The sequence below is a fragment of the Gallus gallus genome, chromosome 1 (genome assembly GCF_016699485.2).
Source record: "Gallus gallus isolate bGalGal1 chromosome 1, bGalGal1.mat.broiler.GRCg7b, whole genome shotgun sequence".
In the NCBI taxonomy this organism is placed as follows: domain Eukaryota; kingdom Metazoa; phylum Chordata; class Aves; order Galliformes; family Phasianidae; genus Gallus; species Gallus gallus.
This window is the reverse complement of record NC_052532.1, coordinates 81,160,879-81,182,122: the sequence shown is the minus strand read 5'-3', so window position 1 is coordinate 81,182,122 and position 21,244 is coordinate 81,160,879. Positions and strand designations below refer to the sequence as shown.

At 41.5% G+C, this 21,244-nt stretch overlaps 1 long non-coding RNA gene across 1 annotated transcript in view; it reads right to left on the bottom strand.

Annotated features, from left to right (window-relative positions):
* Positions 1 to 21,244, bottom strand: part of LOC107054644 — a 223,110-nt gene that overhangs the window by 45,408 nt on the left and 156,458 nt on the right. The window contains exon 3 of the long non-coding RNA XR_005839141.2: positions 13,789 to 13,895. This is a non-coding gene — a long non-coding RNA (uncharacterized LOC107054644). The remainder of the gene's footprint in view (positions 1 to 13,788; positions 13,896 to 21,244) is intronic.

Here is a 21,244-nt window from a genome sequence, read left to right as displayed (position 1 = left end):
ATGGAATAGACCCAGTGCCTCAGTTTTAGACCAGCCTTAATTTCACTGTGTACAATGATCTCATTAGATCAGGGTGGCCCATCTCTTCAACATGATGGGCTCTGTGGATGAGGTACAGATTGTGAGAGCTGAACCTGAGGAAGATGGAGATTACTCTGGCAGGCAAAAGAAAGCACTCTGAATAGTTTATGGTCACTCTGTGGTAGCTGTTACATATTTTAAACAGCCACAAACAGTCTGTTTAGGCAGTGCTCAAAAGGCCTCAGAACCCTCTGCCACAGTGTGCTGCCATGGTCAGCTCTGTGCCATCCTCATTTGGCTAGAAGACTCCGTTCCATTCTGGCACATGATATTCTGGCCTTCAGAAGCCAAGCTTTTTTCCCCTTCTGTTTGGGTTACAGAATCTCCAACAACCCTTTGGAGACTCCAATTGATACAGCCCCTGCAGCAATATGAACAACTCTGAGCACATCAAACTTGTCCTCTACTGCCCCTCCACAGATCTCAAAACAATATTTATGGTCTTTCCTCTTTATCCTCATGGCCTGGGCCCAATATATTAAAAACATCACAGAAAACTCCAGGTTGCAGATGTTCTTCTCTGCTATAGTGATATGTTCTGAGGTTGGTCTTCCACAGATGACCAAAGCCTTGTGACTTTTCATTCCTTGTACCAGGTTTATTTCTTTAACAGTGCTAATATTTAGCATAAGTGTGAAGTTGAAGCCTGTATAAATTAAAGAAAAAAAAAAAAGGGGGGGGGGGGAAAAGAAAAATGAAAAACATATTTATGTTAAAGAAGCCTCAAATCAGCTGGGAGATTATTGAAATCACTCTTCTGTCTAAGGAATTTTATCATGACTCAGTAGTGTCTTAGCAGTGCCAGCAATGTGCTCCTGGAAAGCAACTAACTCATGCAATAAGAACAGGAGCAAAAGATCAGCATACAACTTGTGGAAGTGCTCAGATGCACATCAGGGCTTCCACGGAACCTCTGACTGGTAACTCACTAAGGCAAGGAAAACACATTAGCTCAGGACACTTTGGCAGAGGCTTAAAGACTTGTGTTTTATCTTGCATTATCTGTACATGAAGAGTAAAAACAGTTACCTATAATGACTCAGTCAATAAGCAGTAACTCAATAATCTTAAGTATTAAAATTAGTATTAAGTGTATCTCATCCTTAATTATACTTTTGCTTGAAGGAGTTTGCATTTTTGAGCAGTATAAATCACTCCTTTGTCCCTTTCTAGTGCTTTCTTTGGCCACAGACTATACTGAATTAGTACCAGGCTCTGTCATCTGTTTTTCTGTCATCAGGTGATTTCGTAAGAGCACAATCTCATTGTATTTGAGACGTGGGACTACAGTAGATACAACTTAGTCTAATCCACAGACCTTCCATTCTAAGGATTTGGGGAATTGGTAGGAAACAATAAACCATCTCTGACTCCTTCCAGTGACAGCTCATTCTCTCTTTCTACTATCATATTATAAAATGTCTTTCTGGGAAGCTAAAAGAAATATATTCTGTAGGTAGAAATAGGTGTTTGCAGCAACACTGGGCATTGAGAAGCTGTAAGAGAGATGGATCTTGGTATGGCAGGGAAGGAATATATCCTGACAGAATGGCCTCGAATAAAAATGACAAGTGAGGAAATGGTCCTCTTTCAGCATAGAGAAAAGTGATAACCCTAGAACAGGAATGACACGATTAAGCAGATTCTTAAAGCTTGGATAATACTGAAGAAAAAGATAGCCGCTAATAGATGCCCGACTTTTTCTTACAAACTCTGTCTTTCAACATAGGCACTTTTCAAACACGCTTTCCAGAAATGCCAGCGTGTGATCAGTTCTTTGGTTTCTGTGTTTTGTTGTGGGTTTTTTTTTTATTATTATTATTCTTTCTTTAATTTTCTTTAAAAAATATATTTTTTTTTGGTTGTTGCCCTGAATACTTAAAAGACCAAGTGAATTTCAATGCCTTTCAAAGTCCTTCACATCATGATGGACATACCTGTATATTTGTGCAAGCTGGAAATGAATGAAATATCGCATGCTTCATTGAAACAACTGCAAAAAACCCGAATATTTTGAAAAGACCATTTTGTTCAGCAGTTCTTGTTCAAGATAGCATAGAAATATTTCTACAATTCATTCTGAAGAACAAAGACACTGTACAAGAGTTAGGATTTTCCCAGATATCCTTAGGTTGTTGCTATGGTTGGACTGTGCAAGCCAAAATTCTTAGGTAAAGGTATCATCATTTACTAGAAAGATATGGAAAAATGTGAAAAAAGCAGAAGTGCAGTTTCTTGTTTTTCAAGTCTTCAATCTGAAGATGTATTATTGTTTTAGATGCAAAATTAGTCTATTAAAAGATCTATTTCATATTGTCTGATAAAACTGTGCCTTGCTGATATCATCAGACCATTGCAGCTACAACAAAATTTAAGATATCGCATTCTTTTGTCTAATTCAGAGATCTAGAGGGGACTATGACAGGTCATCTAGTCCATCTTCTTGACTTCAGATCAGCATCAAATACACCTATGTCATTCCTGAAACTTATTTATCTACTGTGTTCTTAGAGATCTCTAATGATGGAAACTGCATGACATACTCAAGTAATCTTCGTTTTCCTTGAACCTTTCTTACTACAATTTAAACTCATTATTTCCTTGTTCTATTACAGCCACAGGGAATATTTTCATCCCTTCTTCTTTTCCAAAGCTTTTTATGTTCTTGAAGACTGCTACTATTTTTGACTCTGACTTTTATGCATCCCCAATTATTTCTGTTATGGTCCTATAGATTGTGTTTGTTCCAAATTTTCTTCATATTCCAAAGTACTGTTTATTCACTAGTACGGAATACGGAGCACGATCCGAAAACAGAGCACAGAGACTGAATTTCACTCTTTCAGAAACAGGTGACGTTTTCTGCCTCAAATTAATACCCACAGAGCACAGCAGCATGTTGGTATCCAAACTGGAGATGAATATACACGTCTTTCTCTTTGGCAATTTTCCACTGATCCCAAGAGAAGGTAGTTACAGTACACTCCTGCAGGGTTCCACTAAGGGGAACAGTTCTGAGGAACCTAGCAGAAAATAAATATTTTGTAGTAGTAAGAATTTAAATTTTCATGTGGGCTTGTTGTGGGCTCTTAGCATTATGCAGGAGTTAGGAAGTTTTTATTAAAATCAACCCTACTTATCAGATGGGAAAAGAAGAGTACAAAGAAATAATGAGATGAAGCCTAAAGCCACATAATGAGAAATAAACATAGGCTGAACTAGAAAAGAGGACATTCTGATTTTTATTCATTTATTTATTTTTTCTCTGCACATTCTGGAACTTATTTTTTCTCTGACCTTGAGGGAAAATGATTAAGCCCAGGTTCAGGCTGGCTCAACCAACTGATAGAGTGGGGCAGAGTAGTCAGATTAGCAGTGAGTGTGAATCATCAATATTATGATTGGAGTAATGCAATGTATTCTGCTAAGGTTGTAAGAGAGCAACATGATGACATCCAGCTTCCACCTAGTGCCTGGGTAATGCCTGTACCTCTTCACAGTCAACAGAAAGGTAAAAGAATAAACTTGCATTAGCTTTCACAGGATTTCACTGCAAAACAAGTGTGTAAAAATGATTTTAAGTGACCTAGATAATGTCTTTTCATATCATTGTTTAGCAATACCTGCCTCAGTAGATGATGTAACTGTTAGTACTGTAATGATCCCTCAGGACAAACTCCTGTTGTAACACATTTTCTCTGCACCAAAGCCTACATAAATGTTAAATGAAGCCACTTTAAACAAATATAGGTAACAGAGGGAGAATAAGCCTGTTAACAGAATCAGCATTGCAGTCACTAACTCATAATATTTTATTTATTTATTATCTCATAATACCTATAACAAAAGTAACTAGATGCTGTAAAATAATACTTACATGCATAGAAATAGAAATTACTCACCATGTTCAACCCATCATAAAAGCTCCTTTGACTCACAGTATCCAATCAAAGAAAGAGAAGAAAGTATAGCCCTTCTCCAGCCCCAGCTAATGCTTAATTGAATGCCCGGCTGAGCACAACAGCCATGATGTTTTCCAAACACAGCCTCCTAAAGAGACTGAGGCCATCATGTAGCGTAGAGGATAAGGACTTTCAAACTGAACAAGAGACAAAGGAAAGAAACATTTTTTTTTCTTCTTTTTCCAGCTGTGGTTTACTGTCACCTGCTGGCTTGAACCAAAGAATATAAGTATGCAATGGGAAGTATGATGGAGAACATGAAGAGAAAAGTTTATCAGCGTGCTAAATAGTCAATGTAACACACACACACACACAAAAGAAGCTTCAAAGCACTGAAATTAGAGCTGAAAAAACAAACTGGTACTGAAGAGCAAGCTCTTGTGTGCTGCATATTGATCATGAATGTACAGTAGGCAATTGTAAGAAGACAAATCATAGAATCATAGAATGGCCTAGGTTGAAAAGGACCACAATGATCATGTAGTTTCAACCCCCCCTGCTATGTGCAGGGTCGCCAGCCACCAGACCAGGCTGCCCAGAGCCACATCCAGCCTGGCCTTGAATGCCTCCAGGGATGGGGCATCCACAACCTCCTTGGGCAACCTGTTCCAGTGTGGCATCACCTTCTGAGTGAAAAACTTCCTCATAGCATCTAACCTAAACCTCTCTAAATTTAAAATACTGAGCCAGATACAGTGAGGGGAAAAGTATCTATTTCACAACTAGAAGCAACAAGAGAATCCAAAAGGACCTCCTAGGCTAATATCAAGCAAAAAGCGTCAATGAAGGGCTCCTAACCAACAGAAAAGAAAACAAAACACACAACTTTCTTCCACTATTCTCAGCAAATCCCCCATTTTCCCTTCTCCTGGTACTTGTGGTTGATCTCATCCAAACTCAGTTTCAGCACTTTCTTTACCATTCAGAGCTTAAATAGACAGCAATGGAGAGTGCAAGGATAGAGCAATTTGTACCCAAGGAAAAGAAAGCCAGCACCTTCTTCTGAGCAGTTCTTTCCTCCATGTTACATCTTTTTCCAACCTGAGATATTAGAACAGCATAATGCAGAGGCACTCAGATGGCGCTGCCAACACAGCGCATAGCAAAATGCATTCCCTCCCTGGCTCTCTGATAATTTAGCTTTGTTTTAGTTTCAACCTAATGATCATTTATGCTGTAGCCAATCTTCAATTTATACCCATCTAGTCCAAAGCGCAATTATATGCTGAGCAGAAAATGCAGCTTTGACTGATAATAATAAGATTGGCACTGCGTGTGGCAGTTTTTCACCCTCTGTTTTCATGCCTGCTGCCGTATCAGTCGGGCAGTGATTTTGCCCCATCTCCTAAATATGGTGAGGAGCAGACAGGAAAGGACTGAGACGGACATATCGGTCCTTTACAGACACACCCTGAGACTCCTAACAATCTAAAGGAAGCGATGTAGGAGAGGCACTTTCTCAATTATATGGCTATGTTGAAGAAGAAAACAAGACATGCTTTTCACTGTGCATTTGCTCATCCATGCTGTTCTTTCTTCACTCCTGCATGGAGCAGAAATCTCTAGTTCATCCACTGCTAAGTTAAGCATTTTCCAGCGCAGACCTAGCCTAATGGTCTAATGTTCATAAGCATGCTCAGAAGGCCATTCTTCAACTGCTTTAAAGGCAGTAATAATGGCAATTCAAGTCTTTGGCAGCCTTTCCGCTAGGAAAGGTGGTCTTGTGCTTAATTTAGAAAGACATAAGACTAGAATTGAAAAGGTATCACTTGTCCTTCTCTCTATTTCATTGTCTTCATTAGTAAAATAAAGTGAACGATACCCACATCTCCCAGGTAGCAGACTGTAGACTAAGCAATGTCAAATGTGCTTTGAATTTTCATAGTTTGACTTTCGGAGGGGATAAAACAGTTGAAGAAGAAATAGATTTTCTACAGAGTTGCTGTTACTACCAAAAATGTCCCCAAAATCCTGGTAAATACATTGACTGTGATGAACCTCATTCTGGTTGGAAGGTGCATATGAACAGATGGAGAACTCCTGTTTAGCATCTTTCTCATGGCTTAGTAGCAGGTTCTGTTGTATTTTCACCTACGTAGACTGATGGGAAGTCAGCTTGTCCTTTGTGTAATTTTCTTTATTTCTTTATTTTTTCAACAAAGGATTTCTTACCTGGCCTCTTTGGGGGGAATTTTATGCACAGTTGGTGGTGCCCAGAAGGGAGAAGCAGATGCTATTGAGGTATTCATGGTGTCCAAAATAGAAAGCAATTTATATGGACAATTAAGAAGAGCCACACGGGACTTTGGTTGTTGGAAGCTACAAGTCTGTAAGCAGGCAATTTCTAGGATTTCAAAAAAAAAAAAATTGAATTCACCTGAGGCCATGCAAGGAAAGAAAAGTTATATAGAGAGAACAATTCCCAAGTTCATTCACCAGGGCACTAAGCTCCTGATTTGCAGTGAAAATGCAGCATGTGGAGTTCTTGTCATCAGCAAGATTTAGAGGACAGAGAATGCAGCCATCACAGAACAGGTATGAATGTCACACATAGTGAAGGCAGAGCAAGCTAGGAGCTTCTGATAACATTATAAGAAGATCTCTAACAGATCCTCTGCCCTGACTTTCGCCTGCCAGTTACACCCATCCTCCTCTGATTCTCCGTGCCCTAGCTCCACCAGCATGTCTTCTCATTCATGATATTGCACAGGAAAAAGGCTTGATGAGGGAGCAGAAATATAGTGGAATGGGTTATATCTTTGGCATTTATTTTCTTGTCATTATTTGTTCTCCTTTGGCATTGGGATGACAGAAAATATCAGTGTTTTCTGTTGACCTGGCATTTTTCCTGGTACTTCATCAATAAGGAAGTTTCAGTTGCAGGCACAAAGGAGTTAAATCAATTTGCTTCAGAACAGCTCTAAGAAATCACTCAGCTCTTTAGAGAAGTCTCTGGAGGGGTGGTGGCTGTAGCTGGAGGGATGTGCAGGCTGAAGGCCTGAATGTTTCAGAGTGGAGACAAATTATGTGATTTCAGCCCTTCTCTAGTTGACTGCAGACGTTAGAGCACTGTCTGCACCTTCTTTTTCCCTAGACATTGCTTTGGGCTACCTTATGTTCAGATGCCATGTGAGAATACACTGCCTCTCACCAATACGGTGAGCCAGAGGACATTTCTCACTCACATCTCTGCAGCCACAGAGTTGGCACAGACTGTGCACAAGCACTGAGAAATCATGTATTGACTCATTCTTCCCTTACTCGCACAGATGAAGTTGGGCCCACTCAAAAATCCCTTATGAACCATCACCCCGCAGGATGGTATCAGATTCTCCTCCAGTTCTTCAGTGGCTGAATTGAACTGTTTCAGCTGAGTAGCTCCAATCCTCCTGCTGCATGCAACATAGGATTGAGCAGGCTATTTCTCCTCTGGTTGCTTGATTTAAGTCAAATGAAAACTCTGGGAACAGCCAGGCTCTCACAAGGCTAAAGCATCATCTGAAGAGAAAGAAGGGATGGAGGGGCAAGACTGGACATATTTCACCCAAATTTCCTCTGAAGTCTGTATACTCTCTGCCTTTTTTATTCAGTCTTCTATGGTGAAAAAGAGTATTATCCATCAAGGAATGAACTCTCTACTTTGTTTTAGTGTCTCTTACTTGTTTACTTTCACTCTTTCTTGAAGCCTGAATTCCCATCAGAAACCTATTCTGCATTTTCATGTTCCTCTCCTGGCTGTTATATTTCCTGCTAGGCCTTGACACTGTCTGAGCCAAAGTGTTTTTCTCTTATTTGCTTTTTGTTTATGTCAAAATAGTATGTGTCTCATTCAGCATTTCTTCAATGCTGTTCCTGACACAACAGTCAGACCTATGGCTAATATAGATGTATGTATTTTATGACATCTTTGGTTTCTTTCTGTATGATGTGCTTTGTCATTCTGAATAAGAGTTTAACTGCTCACAGCTAGCACTGCAACTGGGGAAATTATGTGAGATGTAATTCACACAGAGTTCAAGTCCTTGGTCTGAATCAAGAAGAACAGGGACTTGAACTTGTCTCTCTCACATAAAATGAGCATTTAGTTAACAGATACTCTGCAGTAGATCTCTTTCCTTTCCTTAGAAAACTTTCTAAACAGAAGATTCATTGAACACTGTTCAATTCAATTGGAACATCTGGTGTGTACAAACTCAAATCTTCATATGGTATATAAAACAAAGCTAAGATATATATATTTTTGTGTGTGTGTGTATGTGTGTGTGTGTGGAATAATTCAGAATCAGCTATACTGCTAATCAGGTCTTTGCAATGTGATGCCAAGAAAGCCAGCAGGTCTTTTAGATACAGGAGGTGAATAAAAATGACACCAGTCTGCTGTTACTCATTAGAACTTCCTGGCACAAGAACACCAGACATGAGATCCAGTGTCCTGTGTGATACTTGCTGGTAGCCAGGACAGGGGCACAAAGATTACTGTTTCTTTCCCCATTTCAGAACTTCCAAGACAGATGTGAATGTCAAAGGAATAATGTGGGACTGGTGTGGCATGCCTTCACTCAGTAGGTACTCAGGAGAGACTCATTCCATAGAGATAGAAATAAACAAACATGAAAGTTATGAAAATTCCACCATTATTTAGGATGCCAGGAGCTATGTCTCAGCTGCAATCCTTCTGAGCATCAGCAAGTAAACTGTACTCATCCCAACCTGCTGTGAAGACCCTAAAGATTTACCACAGAAACATCTGAAGGATCCATGGTGAATGCTGGGTAGGTCACAGATACGGACAACAGAGGGGATTGGGTTCTTGGTCTACTCATCTGTTCTTTGGGGTTTGAGTAACAAAGGGTGCTTCACAACATCTGAAGGCACAAAATGATATTTGGAAGTTTTGGAGACCTTAATCTAGATTCTTAACATGAATTTTGGAATAAGCAAAGGACAGCTTGAGAATTCCACATTAATCCAATTCAGATTTGCAGTGACAACACTGCCAGAAATGTGGATATCCACAGCATGCAAAGCTGGTTCTTTAAGAGTCATATCTCTGTGAAATTTCATGCACAAACCTCCCTGGAATCACATAGAGAAAGGTGCTTACAGTGGGAACAAGAAAGATTAACCTATAGAAAATGGAGGAAGAAATTCAAGGAGAAAGGTCAACCAAGTGGGGAAAAAAATGACTGGAAGAGAAGGAAGAATAAAAGTAGTAGTAAATAACCCAAAAAAATTCAAAGATAGTGGCAGAAATAAAGAGGAGATAAATTATTCACTGAACAGACATAGAACAGAATTTGAATGTATTGGTTATTGATTACATCTTCCACCAACTATAGGAAACAATGGAATAGACATTAAGCTAAGAAACATCCATCATGTCTACTTCAATCCCATTCCAATTAAAGTGAAAACACAGCATAACCTTACAACATTTGATGAAAAAACAAAACAAAAGAAACACCCACAAAACGATAACATGTCCAACCAAGACACTGGGATGGATGATGGGTCTTAGGAGGATCTTAGACTCATACAATTGCATGCAGGTGGACACACAGTTCTTGGAAGTGAATCACGCTCCACATGAGCTACATAGGAAGACCAATCAGACTAAATCATCCTTGGTTTATAGCCTACAGCAAAATACTTTCCCAATCCTACATCTAGTCAATGCTTTTAGTTCAAGTTACATCAATCAGACAGTACCAACAGGAGCACCAGCATAACCCACTGACTATCTTGTCTTCAGCTTCGGCCAATTCCTTGTTTGGCCAATTTAATGCTCAGAGAAAGATCAGTTTGTCCCCTCCTCTTCATACCTCCCACTCTTACATACACATCCAAGAAAATAAAGGACTAGGAGATGAAGGCACTTCCTTTTTTTTACCCCAGTAGTGGTCACTAGAAGCTCTGAAGCAAGAAATTAATTAAAATATAAAGGCAATAAATTTCCTCCTATGAACTCAGCAAGCACTACTTTTTAATTATTTAAGTTCCTTGTCCTTGCCTATCCTGTATGAAAGGCCAGAATTTCTTTCATTTGAAGTTTAGAAACCTTCTCCTAATTTTCTGGAGAATTTATACTCATCTGATCCTTAAGCACTACTTTACTTCAGTTGAAACAATTCTGCATCCTGGTATTTACAGAGAAGGTATTTATGAAGTTGTACTCCTTCTCATCTTTCTTTGCTAGTCTAACCAAGCCTCCCACACACACTTCTTAAAAGCTTTGCTACTTCCCCTAATCATTCTCACAACACTTTACATTGTCACTTTTTATTTTAATCAGAAGTGACCCAAATTGGCCACAATATTTTAACTGAGGTTTCCTCAGTTTCTCATGGCACTACTGAAATAACTCATATTTCCCTTTCTGAAAATAGCCTTGCCAGATACATCACAGAATTGCAATGGTTCTTTTCAAGGCAATGTCATATTCCAGCAAAAAGGAAAAGAAGATGTGAAGCAGAAGAGAGGAATGTTGAACAGAAAAATAGAAGCATCCTGAGCAATAGTAGACAATTCAAGAGGGAAAAGAAAGCCCTTCAAACATAAAGACAATCTGCTGTGTAAAGAAGATAATTCAAGGGAATAATTGACAGACAGACAGCTGACGCAAGGCACATCTGTACAGAATCACAGTGCACTAGTATCGCATGACCTTTCAGCTTCACACCAGTCTCTGATACTGCTTCCCATCAACAACATTTTGGAGAAAGCAGGGATGACAGTGTCACATCTGTAAGGGGAAAAGCTCTGAGGGAAAGAAGGCAGAGGAGGTGGATCCATCTCCTGTGTCCTGAATAGAACTCCTGAACCAGGGCTTACCTTCTCTCTCCAGAGTGAAATGCTTTTTGCCTAGTGATTTAAGAAATAATATTCCCCAAATGCATGTGTGCTACTGTGTGTGTGAGTTTGAGACTTATAAAACCTTCCTGAGTGCTAACATTTTTAAGGATAATATTTGTAATAAAAATATTTTGCTGTCCCACAGTCATGCAAATATTGTCCTTTAACCTGTGAAAGAACATAATGAAAGATCTCAAAGTATTTTAAGCATATTAATGAAATGTTACAATGATCCCCAGGCAGTACATGCTTATATATTTTTTGTGTACTCCACAAGGAGACACAGTGAGCCCTGCTCTAAGTTGCCTCACGATTTTCTGTAGTGAAACATGATTGACTTTTTTATTTATTATTTGGAAGGAAAACTTCAACGCTGAAATATTTTGTAGGAGCACTTTGAAACTGGATGAGGGGAGAGAAAGAGCTCTACATTTTGCTGGCATACTATGGTTTTGTTCTGTCAGGTGATAAATAAATAAATAAAACCCAACAAATTTTCTCATCAGTAGTTCGTATAGCAGCACCTTTGTTTCTGACGATGTAAAAGGAAACTCAGCTTGCAGCAGACATGTGATACGTCAATTCATTTCCACTATATTAGCAAGAAGCAACACACACAAGACAGATTTATCAAGCTATCTGATAGTCTAAGAGCCAACAATTCCTCTTCCAGCTCCCTTCCCTCCTCTCTGGTTTCCTCCATACACATACATACATATGCACAAATAAAGGCGAATCTGCCACTCCCGCAAGCATAATATTGCAAGATTCTGCAGTTTTATTGGGGGGTGTTTATCATAAAGCATCCTTATCTGTTATCTGCTTATAGATGAGGCTTTGGTATATTATTTCAGAGTAATAGCCAAGAGCGAGTTAAATTGCATTAACCTTTAAAGCTGGCATTAATGGGTAACCGTGTCATGAGACTATATTACTATACAATTTCCTTTTCCTATTCTTACTCTGGCTCTGTGCATAGAGTATTTTTTGTTGCTGGTGCCAGCCTTACCTCACATACTCTGAGCTCTACATGCAGTGCCCATTCTCTGGGGAAGCACTCAGCTACAAAAAGTGTAGGACTGGCTTTTCTTCAATGCCAACAGACAACTTGTGAGAAGGCAGGATTTGATGACTGATGCTATGCATTTTATCCATTGCAGTCTACAGGTTATTCAGTATACATTCCACACTTATGTTTTTGACCAGAAATATGGTAACTTAGGGCTAAAATGCACTCAGGGCCTGAAGCTCTTAGGTTAGGATTAATTTTTGGATGTATCAGTGCAGTACATGAGAGACTGGTCCCCTCTTACTGCTGCAGAAGGCTGTCAGCAGTTTTCTGGGAGGGAGAGTTTTACCTGTGGGGACTAAAACATATGAACTCTACTACGTCTCTGTTACTCTGACAGGGAAGACTTCTGTACAGTATTCAAAGCATGCAAGCCCCATCTCCTAACAGCTTTCCATGAACAGGGACAGACAGAGCTACTCCAGATCTGTTGTGGTGTAAATGGAACCTGAACATGGCCTACCAGTTATCACGTACTCACGCCTGTGTATTAATTATACACGTAAAATTGCTGTATTTAAGAATTATCAGAATAATTTATCACTTTCAGAGAGCTGTAATTGCAAAAACAGCATAGCCATTTGTCAGCAGTTTTAGATGGAAAGGAGTAGGCTGAGAGAAGGCAGCAGCCTCTCTGATCACATTTTGATTAGGAAGCCTCTTTGTTACAGATCTGGCTCGTGGACTCTCCTCCCCCTCACAACTCTTTGAGCCTTCTTCACAATCTGTTTACCCATAGAATGCCTGTACCTGACTCACCACCCATGGAAGCTCTTCTCAGCTTTGAAAGGAGAGCTAAAATGACAAGTCTAAGGACACGTTTCCACACAACTGAGGCCAAGCTTCTGAAAACATACAACTGAGCTGCAGCGCTCTTCAAAACTTTCACAACCTGGGAGCCCATCCAATCAATACCTAGTTTACCAAAGAGACAACTGTCTGACTAAGGGGAACAGGTCTCAGATGAATTTTAATACTCCTCAAAAAAAACGCTTGGTAAGAGCAGACCTACACATGGGACACGCCTTGGGTGATACAGAAGAGGTGTATGTTATTTGGCTACCATGGAGATGAGTACAACATAAGAGCCTAAATAGACGAGAACATGTTTTGTTTTGAAGCACTGTTGCAATAAAGGTGCATGTTAAATACAGAACTGCTAGAGTTTCTTGCCAAAAGCTAACGTTGGTTGTTTAAATTAAAACTGCAATTAACACACAACTTAAATAAATTCTTTCTTTCCTCTTTTCTGTGTTCCTTAAAAGGAACCTGCTGCTTCCTGAACTCCCTCTGAGAGCACACATGCTGTGCTGCCCATTTAAGCAGAGCAGCACAGCCCCTTCTCCATGGCTGATCAGCAAAGCTACTGAACGCAGACTGCGGAGGAGTCCAGGCTTTTGGGTGCATCTAGCTTTGTTCTTTCTCATGAGTCCTTTTTGAGACCAGGTTTATGTTCACTGATGCTTCTTTTCCCTCCTCCTCAGAAGAGTTTGCGACAGCCCAAATCTGGGTAACAGCATTAAACCATCAAGCTGTAGAGATTTACCATCATAATGCAATTCAATGCAGAGTATCAGCAAGCTGCTGTAACATTTCTGACTGGCCTGGGAATGTGACGTTTTGGGCAGTTGTGGAAGACATGCCACCTATTGTCTGACCCATTTTTTTTTTTTGGACCTACCAACACACAGCCCTAAATGAATCTATCAGAAGACCCTACTTTTAACATTTCAATTCGAACAGCAAAGATTCACCCTATTAGTTTCAGAGGTGTGAGTTTCAAGCCCCAGGCCATCAGGCAAAAATAGGTGCATGCATACTTACAAATTAGTAAACCCCTTAGTTAGAGGAATGACTCTGGGCCAGCAGCTCTACAGATGGTTTTGAGACAACGTGTTGCATTCAAAGCAGTAATAAGGATCTCTCGCTCCCTAGGGAAAATAAAGAAAAAAATTACAATCATTGGTAGAAATTGTGTTGATTTTTCTTAATGATAAATGAAGTGAAAATGTGGATGAGAATGATGGATGCCACCAGTCAGAGTTCTTCTGGTTACAGCAGCCAGTGTCTCTTTATGTACCCGTCTCATGAAAGTGTTAGGATATTTAAAAAGCAAAAAAGAAAAAAAGAAATATGCTAAAATTAAAATGGAGAAGAAAAAGTCATTTCTCACATTTAATGGCATAATGAAGTCTTTTTAATGTAATTTTCTTTACTCTTCTGGTTACATATTCACAAAGAGGATCTTCACTTCTATCTTTATTAGGCACCGTGTTTGTCATCATTATGGGTTAAGTATTTTCATAAACATTTGATGAATATTAACCATTTAAAATAAAAAATAACAGTTTATTCTCAGTGCAATGACGGCTGCACATGGAGATATTAATATTAGAGCAAGTCAAATGAAATTATGCACCCTGCAGTCCCATCCCTGTGTGCAAGGAAGCAGTGCAGAGGCTGAGAGATAAGAGACACTCAACCAGTTGAACATGCAGAAGTGCTTGGAAAGCTGGATCCTAGCTAGACCTGTAACTGAAGCTGACAGTAATCACAAGGACTACCAAATCTCCCCGTCAGAGACTTGGTGCTCCTGGGTCCCTTCTGTAGGTCACAAAATAGCCAGCTGTTTATTTGCTTCTTTCCTAACACTCCTGCATTCTTCCCTTCCTGTGTTTGCAGGGACTTATCCAGCCTAGGCTTTAAAATGAAATCCTGGTTAGTTTATATGCCATCTCTAGTTGGTGCAATTGCCCTAACAAATACGTTTTTAAACATAGCCTGTTCTCTGCAGTAGGAGAATGGCATTTTAAAACAAACAGTTCCAAAGCCAGGTGCTACAGAAAGAGGAAGAGGAATGAACATCACAAAAGAAGGTCCATCAACAAGAGGATGACTGGAGCCGAATGAAAACATAACCTGCTTAATCTGTTTTTAAATAACACAAAAAAATACAGACAACATGTTTTAGGATCACTAGGGCACCAGTTAAAATTTCTTAAAAACGATATTTCATTTTGATCCTTTTCTTAAGAAGATTTTATTACTCAATGACTGAGTCATTTACATAAAAGAAAACAATAACACGTACTATTTAAATATTGCCTGACCTCTTTCCTCCCCCTGGGCTCTGTTTCTTTTGCATCTTTTATCCATTTTCCTTCCCCCAGTAAACAAAATAAAACATCAGTGATAACATCCTAATTCCAAGGAAACACATAGAAGCCTAATTCTGACAGAAGGCCACTGCAACAAAAATACCTGACCTGCTTCTCACAAAGCATCCCTATTTCTCTTCTTATCCAGAGGAAACAGGAGGCAGCCCATATCCCTGAGGCTTCCCCACCTGTAAACCAGCAAGTGTTGGCTTACTCTTCCCTATGAGTGCCCACGCCAGCACCAGCTCAACACAAAAGCAGGCAGTCATGGAGCATTGTTTTTCTTTTCTTTCCTTAAATAAATGAAATAAACACAGAGCAACATGCAAAAGGTAAGGAAAAAAGGCCTACCTGTGGATCTTAAATTGACCTTCCCCACTACCCCAAAGCCCAGAACAGTATTTTCAGTGCTGTCAAACATCATTAGAAGGTCAGATATGCAAAGGAGTATAGGGTTAATCTTTTCTTTTTTCTTGCCTTCCTAGACATAAACTGGGTCAACTTAATTAAATCCTGTATGTAGGAGACCCACAGCAGAAGCCTAAAGAGCCCAAGGGCCCAATTCAAAAGATCCTGACGCAGCCCTGAGCGGAGAGGGTTAACAGCAGAATTACCAGTGGATGTTTAATTAGGATTTGAGAGATGGGGATTGAGCATTAGGCTCGGGTTTATTTAGGGCTCATGTGTGCTCAAGCACCGAGGTAATTTTACATTGTACTTCGCCGTGCCCTTCGCAGCGCTCAGCCGGGAGCTATGCTGGCTGCTGCTGGAGTAAAAGCTCCACCTGGAGACAGCAGGAGCCTGCTGGCTTCCCTGCCTGCTCACAGCAGAGGGTACCAGCAAGGACTTGCTGCCAGAGCAGGGGGCTCAGGAGGCCTCAGCCCTGGAATTGCCACTTCTCTCACTCCCCTGCTATGGCCCAGACACATCCCTTCCTTTCAGCACTTAGCACTGCTAATTCCCAGACCCCATGGGGAGCCAGGAGGTACAGAGAGGGAACATGAGTGACTGCAGGTCTGCAGCAGGGGCACCAGGGAGAGAGAAGTGGAAAGCTTGAGCAGAACCTCATGAGTTCAAACCCACTGTTGCCTGCAGCTACAAAAAAAGGTTTTCAAATCAGATCATAGAATCATTATGGTTGGAAGGACCAATAAGGTCTAGTCCAACCATCAACCCATGCCTTTGACCACTCTAGACCACATCTCTCAGTGCCATACCTACATGTTTCTTGGACACTTCCAGGGACAGTGACTGCACCAGCTCCCTGAGCAGCTGTGTCACTGCCTCACCACTCCTGAGATGACATTTTTCCTAATATCCAATCTGATGCGATTCTTTGCTTTGGTGTGAAGCTTGTTTTCCAGCCCTTCTGCCTAACTTGCATCTTCTCAACTGACTGCTCCCCCTAAAAAGTTATTGAAGTCACTGGTATTGTGTGATGAGCAAGGAGGCAAGATGTACTTCCTGGGAACCACTCACCCATCTTTGTCTGGGTTGGATTTTGAAATCCTCATCCTGAGGAGAAGCTTGCATCACAATATAAAGTTTCATTGCCAAGAATGAAGCACAAACTGGTATTCAGCCTCACGCTTGTAAGCGCTGCAAAGCAAATATATCCTTTCTGGCTTCTGACTTAGACACAGGGAGATTTCCCAGTAACTGGAATCCCATTGTCCACATTGCCAAATTGCGGGTGCAACCTCTGCTCTGTTTTTGGCTGAGGCCAGACAACGGCATCCCAGAGAGCTCCTAGTCACAGCCTGTGCTTTGGCACAGGCTGGAGTCCTTTCCAGAGAGAGCATTGTTAAATGGCGTCAGGGCATTGCAGGCCAAACAGCTTCAGTATCAGGAATATTTTCTGAGGTGTATCTAATTCCTTGGCACATAAGCAAACTTTTTCAATGAAAGTCTGCTCGGGATCACGCTGTCAATAGAAAGGGCAATTCTCTGCAGAGGCAAGCTCTCTCCACCACACTGAACTCCTTAAAGGTTTCAGACTGGCTCTGCAGCTTCAGTGAGGCCTTCCAAACAGGGAAAGAACAAGCAGATGAAGTTTAGTAGTGGAACAAAGATTCTAAGATATGTAGACAAGTAGCCCTTTATGCTGTTAAAAAGCTGGTGCCATAGAGCTTGGCTGGCAAGAGCTGAGGCAACATGAGAGGTGTTCAGCTGTGGTTTGCATGCCCCTGCCTGGCAAGCAGAGCTCAGTATCTCTAAGTAGTGTAAAGCTAGACTGGTTTGTTATTAGGGGAAACCAAACCCCTGCATGTTATTAGTCAGCAGATGGTATATAAATGTGATGTCAGGAACCAATCTAACACGACCCACGGCAAGGAGGAGGATGATTAAACAGGGAAATGAAACAGAGCTGAGGAATGTCACAAAAGAGCCAGCACAGAGGGACTCGGATGCCCAGGAACACGAGGGCTTCAGACTGCACAAAAAAAAAATCTCTGCCAAGTCAAAAAGCAAGAAGTGAGTCTGTAAACAAGCTGACCATAGGGGATAAAGATGAAATGGAAGCAGGCTTTTTTACTATCTCAATCAGGGAGAAAAAGTGACAAGAACTGACTGAGATGCTGAAAAGTGAGAGTGATACGCTGTTGCCAAGAAGAATGCTCAAAACAGTGTAACAGCTGATAGAGGTACTGAGCATTGTGAACCTAGACAGAGAAAGACTTCAGAAACATCTGAGTTAAAGAAAAAAACAACCAACAAACTAACTGAATGCCTTCAGCAACAGAAAAGGGAGCAGATGTCAGTGCCGAGAGCACCAGACTCACAGGTAAATGCGGGGACTGCCATCAGCGATGCCTAGTGAAATCAGCAGGTGTGTTTCTCCTCTGGAATACAAATGCAGTGGGGGCCTTCCTGACTCCACCATGCTCACAGCAACCCCCACCTTTCTTTGAATTCATGTAGGACAAAGGGCATCCCTCAAAAAACTAAGCTCAAAATTCTGGGCTAACATAGCCTCTAGCCCCCTCACATCTATGAAGAGACAGGGTGTTTCCTCTACTTTCTCACTGTTTCTCTGCTCCAATTACCATGTCATTTCCAAAAACGTTGTCCAGACTCAACTCAGTATGTACTGGATTTGTCATGATCAGAAGCCTGTATCAGACTCCTCCCAGAGAGTGTAACAGATAATTCTCCACATTCAAGGAATCATAGAAACACAGACTATCACAACTTGGAATGGACCCACAAGGATCACTGAGTCCAATTCCTGACTCCACACAGCACCACCCAAAATCCAAACCCTCTGAGAGCAGTGTAAAAACACTCCTTGCACTCTGGCACTTGGAGCCATGCCCACTGCCCTCTGGAGCAGCCCCTGTCCCTAACCCCCAGCTGCCCCTCCCCTGACACAGCTCCATGCCGTTCCCTCGGGCCCTGTCGCTGTCACACAGAGCAGAGCTCAGCGCTGCCCCTTCGCTCCCTGTGAGGAGCTGCAGCCGCCATGAGGCCTCCCCTCAGCTCCTCTGCTCTGCACTGAGCACACCACGGAACTCAGTTCTTTCCTCATTCTTCATTTAAATTACTAGAGAGGTTCAGCCACCACATTTCACTGGTCCTTTGTCCAGATGTCTTCAGTCAGGAATTTCCTTTGCAGCTTCCCAAGTTAGATCCACATAAGCTCAGGTATTTCTAGCCTATTTACAGCCCTCAGATCCGCATCCAGCAACCCAGCACCACTCTCAGCACAGACCTAAGAGGAAGTTCTTCCACTGATGCCGAGTGTATTTTTTTTATATATTCCTTCTTGCATACATACATTGTAATGTATAATTAATGCTTCTGCAGTGCTTTTTTCCTTTTTCTTTTTGATGTTGTATGTTATTTTTTATTTTTCTTACTGCATCACCCTCTCTCTTTAGCATATGTCGTTGGCTTCCTTATTTTCTCCTCACCATCTACTGTCTTCTGTCCGCCTTCAGTGTAGGCCACTCTCCCACCTCTCTGCAATACACGCCATTCCCCCTCTCTCTCTTTTCTTCCACCATCTCCTTCCCTCCCTCCTCAGTGCTGGCCACCTCCCACCTCCCTCTCTCTCTCCCTTCAGCAACACGGTTTATCAGCAGTTGCAGTCTCATCTATCAGTCCAATTCATCTTCCCCTGCAGCCTTTGGGGTAGAGCGAGAGGAAAAACCACAAGCTGCCTTCCTAAAGAAACCAGTGGCAGCCAGGGGCATTAATATGAGAAGCTTGGGAAGGTGTCGTTTTTCACTCAAGCTGACATTTAAGCTGTTTCATAAATATGAAATCAAACTAAGGGCCCAGATGGGCCTTCACCCCCTCCTCCTTTAACTAAGAACGCCTGTGATACTCCCTTCACCAGCTTAAAGCAAAGGGATGACAGGAGCAAATCCCTCGAGGATGACGGATGGAAGGAGTGACTGTTCTCAGTGATAGCACCTGTGATGTTTACATTCGTTTCAGTGCAAAGCCACCAACACATACAGGAAAGCCATCAGTCACTATTGGTAGTGGCAGGTTGTCCAAGGTGGGATTTCTCTGTGAGTGCACAAGGCAACAGGGTGGATACTTTCTCTGCTACAGGGAGACTCTCTCCCCGCAAAGGAAAAATGGAACTGTTTTCATGAGCAGCTCTCTTAATGCTGCAGCTCTGTTTCACATCCACATGGAACCTGATTTTAGGAGAGGTATAAAATCCCTGTTCCTGGCTTGCTTTACAAGCGTGGCATGCTTATACCACCCTAGTCCCTGTGCATCATGGTGTACAACACCTTGAGTGCGCATCCCAGGAAAATAGCAGTTTTTGGGGGAATTTACTGGATCAGCTACAAGGGCCGTAACCTTATCCTCCCCTCCACTTCCATTTGGAGGAGTTCCTTTAGAGGGTGGACTGAAGAAGAGGTGTACTGGGCACCTGTTAGTGACCACAGATCACAAGAGCAAGGGAGAAAGCATAAATTCTGCTGCTTCTTACTCCTGACAAATTAAGGAGGATCTCTGAGGTCACACACAGCATCTACTCTCATCTGCCCACCCCATTGTCCCTACAGATCCATACTGTACGCACAGGCTAGAGGAGGGGGCCACAGCCAGAAGATATGGCACCTTTGTATATGCTTCTAGATACCATTGGCAGTCAGCGATACAGCTCCTTGTGATCCAGGCATTAACTACAACTGCCCTGAAATTTATTGCCAGCTTATACAGGATACAAAAGCAGAAAGCAACATCACAAGGCACTGAGCTCTGCCTCTTGATCTCACAGAGAGACATGCTGTACGGCCTCATCCTTCAACATGGAGTTCTCATAGCACCGTACACGGTAAGATCTGCTGCAGTCCTTGAAAGGCTATGCTTGGGCTACTCCTCTGATGGACAGATCAATCTAATTCACAGTACAAGTTTGGCTAACCAGTTTTATGAGAACAGTGAACTTCAGTTCAAGTAGCTTTTCTCCCTCCCTCTGTTTGACCCAATTATTCTCTGTAAACACATAATGGTCTCCTCTCAGTTTTCATTTGACTAGACCAAACACGGCAGGCTTATTTCTTCTGACATGACTGGCTAACCATTATCCTTATTGTACTGGCATTTGCATCAGTTTTAATTTTTCCTCTCTTGAAAAAGATTGACAAGAATGATACCAGCTCTTCCAGGTGATGTCTATACTATCTTCATACAACAGCTGTGGTATTGCCATGTTTCTAGTGTATGTTCTAATATATGCTTGCACACCCTAAAAATCTCATTTACCTCTCACACAGCCATTTCAAGTTGTGAGCTCATACTTATACAGTGATTGACTGGTACAAGCAAGTCTGTCTCCTGTTGTCTTGTTTCAAACTGATAAGCCTTCAGTATGAAGGTGAAACTCTCACTCACACTGCCCAAATGTATGGCCTTGCTTTCCATACTGCTGTGTTCCCTCACATCACTGTTAACCCAATCCTTACAATACCCTGTGTGATATTGAGGTGTTTCTAGACATTGATGATGCTGCCTCTCAAAGTTGACTCACTCCTAAGTTTAGGAGTATCGCCATCCTTGAAAGCAAGGCTACCACGACCAAATCTTAAGAACTTGCCTAGCCACCTCCTCCCCGCGCTGTTCCTTTCCTCTCTTTCACCAGTTCCTTAGTCACC